General features: G+C 32.6%; 1 long non-coding RNA gene across 1 annotated transcript; it reads right to left on the bottom strand.

Annotated features, from left to right (window-relative positions):
- Positions 1–311: 311 nt before the first annotated feature.
- LOC126661147 (uncharacterized) lies at positions 312–2,893 on the bottom strand. Its single transcript, XR_007635520.1, has 3 exons — positions 2,671–2,893; positions 1,083–1,157; positions 312–593 (listed from the first exon to the last, which is right to left on the bottom strand). It is a non-coding gene; the product is annotated as an uncharacterized LOC126661147 (long non-coding RNA).
- Positions 2,894–4,088: the final 1,195 nt, after the last annotated feature.

Genomic DNA, 4,088 nt, shown 5'->3' with positions numbered 1-4,088 from the left:
TTCGAACATATCTATTTGCCAATATTATAATTTTATATTTCTTTAACTTTTTGAATTATTTCGTACGGTGTTGAGAAATTAAAAACATTTAAGTCATTTATTATTTTATTTAAATTCTTTTACTCTAAACCATATGTAAATTTTTACATTATCTGAATTAAAAATATTTATTAATGTCACGACCCATTTTCATGAATCGCGACCGGCGCTAGGGTATGGGTATGGTTGTACCAAAATCCGTAGCTAGCCTTGCACATAAACAACAATTAGATAAACCTACAAGAAAACCAATGCTTAGGGGAAACCGAGACTTCAGCCTAATTCTAGCAGTTTATAATATTCAACATTTCTTGAAAGTGCTCAGTCAACTCTGAGTCTTAAACATGAAAAAAGTACATATTAACCCAAGTTAATTAAAGAATGCCAATACAACGATAATCATTAAATAAGTTTATAACAAATATTAGACATATAAGACTTCTAATTACTACCGCGATGTAAGAATAAAATCAATTGAATAAACTTTATTAAATAAAGTAAAACCTCCGAGGAAATAAAGAATCAGAGAGCAGCTGACTTGCTCATTTATAACCCTGGAAAAAATGGGAAAACAACGGGGTCAGATATACTGAGATGAGTTCATACCACTATTTACATTTATCAAGTGGAAAACCTTTTAAAACCGTTTAAAACATTTAATAACTACATTACGTATAATAGTTGGAACCCTAATCCACACTACTGAATATAACCATAATCCGATTGGGCCTGGTCCCGAGAGCTGAGCTACACCGAGTTACCACCGACCATTCTTAATCCATAACCAGAGTCCCGAGAGCTGAGCTACACCGAGTTACTCTACTGGTCCCGAGAGCTATGCTCACACCAAGTTACCACCACATATCACATACCTTATCTAGATCAATACCGGTGCGCACGCAGTCCTAATGATGCCTATTAGGTAGCATGTTCCAACTAAAAGCCATAATGGAAAAACAGTTCGAAACATACATACAGTATATGTTTATATATTAAAATAACAATTTACTTAATAAAGCGGTAAATTGTAAGTAGAAACTCACTGCTTGCTAATCCACATGATAACCTGGCAAGCAACTAATCCTTATTCGTCTCCGAAGCACGAACAGTCGACGAGTCTAGACAATATAAATCAGAATTAAAACATGTCTTAACTCTAAAGAGTACTAGACAACACATATAACTAGCACAAACATCAACAAGCAAAGACAAAGCAAACACACTTACTTAATCTATAGCCAAAGCATAAACCAAAGTAGAGTAATCATACATACTGAACATAACCGAAGTCATACGATATTTAAGTCAAATTGAGTTCCCACTTTGAAAACATAATCCAGAAATCATTTCAATAACTTAGTTAAAATCATAAAACTAAGTTTAAACCAAAGTGGTGAGCTAGCCGAGTTATCACAACTGCCAAGCCTATACTCACAAATTGGGCGACCCAATTCTAACCCAAACCCAAACATCCAACCAAAGTAAAACAATTCGTTTAAATTCCGGAATCATTTAAATATACCAAAGTCTAAATTTATAAAACAAGGGAACTCAAATCAAACATTAAAATCCAAGTACAACATCATGATTATAAAGTGTTTAATAAAAGTCCTCAAAGGATAAACACAACCAAATAAGTCAAAAGTCAATATACAACAGCCCTAGCATGCTTAATAATCATATTTGATATAAGACATGTCATATCAAAACATTTGGTATCAATCAAGCAAACCTTTCATAAATTAAGCAAATTAAGCATTCATACCACCTAGCTCAAGACAAGACCAATCGTGAAAGTCAAACCAAAACACCTTAGATCAGATTATGAACTTTCCTTAACATATAATATAAATTCAAATCAGATCCTAAGTCACCACAAATCAAAGAATCCGAAAACATAGCTTTTTAGCGTAAAACTAGCTAGTTTACAAAATACGCCAACACGTACCAAAACAAATAAGATACTAACTAGAAAATTCATTTAGATCAGTAGTATATCTCATAAGTACATACAAAACAACTTAAGATCAGTTTTAAAACAAGCTAAAAACACTTAAACAATAATATTGACAATATTGTCAAAAATTGCCTAAACAAGCCAACTGAAGCAAATAAGAATTCTCTGAATCAAATCAAGTTACTACTAATCTAAAACCTTTAAAACACCACTTAGAACATATTAGATCAGTAGGTAAAGCATTTCAAACCCGTTTTGTATTCATAGCGTTCAACTTCCTTAAAATTGCCATTTTCGCAAACCGTGGAGATTTTACAAACCAATTCCATTTTAATTATTATTTTCAATCAAAAATCTTTAGATCAGTAGCTATTGATATAAAAACACCCAACAACTCAAATAACTCAGATTCAATACTTGAACAAATCGTTAATCGAATTTAATTTGTACAAGTCTAGATTTCGGCAAATCGTTGATTAATTACACCAAATTGTTCTTAATTCAATTAGGATCAGATTATATTCATGAATAACTTTATAATACTTAATATACTCAGATTATACAACACCAACCAACAATCAATTAAATCCAAACATTTACAACCCTAAATCACATGATTCTACGCATCAAACGTAACAAGTGAATCATAAATCAAAAGGAAATGGATAAGATACCTAAGATTGATGTATGAACTGATGTATGATGAAAATAGATCAAGAATAAAGGTCTGGACCAAAACTAAGTGAAGCCACCAACACACCAACGATGAACGCGACGAAGAACACAATTAAATCTTGCGAGAGGAACATAAAATCACACACTTAGCGTAATGAAATGAACCCGAACGTTTTGGAATGAAGAAATATAGGTCTATATGTGTAATAGATCGTTTTTAGGTTTTAGGATTTGAAAAGGGGCTGATCACATTAGTTAGAGGGTCTATTTATAGACTATTGTGGGCTTTACATGGGCTTCGATTAAAGCCCACGGTTTAATAGGTATATTTAGAGTTAGGGACCTCCAAATAACGATCCAACCGACAAGATTTTAGTAAATCCTCTTAGGAACAACATATCCAAAGATGAGCCCGATCCGACCGTTCAATTGTGAGATATCAACGTTTTACTGATACATGACAGTTTTGGAAAATAAGTGAATGCTGTTTTGATTAATACCCAAAAATAAATTGAATGAACATCGAACACATAAGGGCTCATGGGATACATATGAGACACTCAAAAAGACACTATCAAGGTATCATAAGTGTTACTTCTAACGTATAACAATCCATAATCAAGTCGGAAACATAACAAGAACATGCTGAAATACAAAAGAACAAAGAATTCAAGAAAATAACTAATTTCTAACGGATAACCGAACTGACAAATCAAGTTTGAAAACACGGGGTATTACATTCTCCCCAACTAAAAAAAAATTGTCCTCGAATTTAAAACAAAAACAACTGAAGTTAAACATAACATAAAACTAAATAGCAAGCCAAACAGAACTTACATGACCAACGTAAGAACACATAATCATGATATCCAAAGAAATCAAGGAAAGCAAAATAAAAAATTTGCTTAACAAACTCTGTCTCTTAAGAACATTCCTCAACCAAGTAAACAACCGAAACTGTAATCATAGGAATTCCGTTATTCATCAACTTACGCATTTGTGTAACCACAAACTTAACAGGTTGCTCCTCGAATGATAACTCAAAACCACCACTCATATAAATCAACAAACTTAAATGGTAACAATAATCTCAATGCTAACTTTCAAACTTAAATGGTAACAATAATCTCAATGCTAACTTTCTCTTAACATAAAATGATAACATCCCTCATAGGTGAAATCAAAGGAGAAAAAACAAACTCTCCCGCATAAAATTCGACTGAAATACTAAGGATAATTAAGAACGAAATCTCGAATCTTAAAATTGACACTGATTCGCAATATAAGAGATCACAACACACATATGCACCAAATTCTGCACCTAACAATTTGGTGCTCCAACTAATGCTCGTTCAACACAACGAGAAATAACAACAATTGTTCAACTGAGAGTCACAATTATTCTATACCAGAGTGG

This window comes from Mercurialis annua, linkage group LG8 (genome assembly GCF_937616625.2).
Source record: "Mercurialis annua linkage group LG8, ddMerAnnu1.2, whole genome shotgun sequence".
Lineage (NCBI taxonomy): Eukaryota > Viridiplantae > Streptophyta > Magnoliopsida > Malpighiales > Euphorbiaceae > Mercurialis > Mercurialis annua.
Note: the sequence above shows the minus strand (reverse complement) of the source record. Positions and strands in the feature narration are given on the sequence as shown.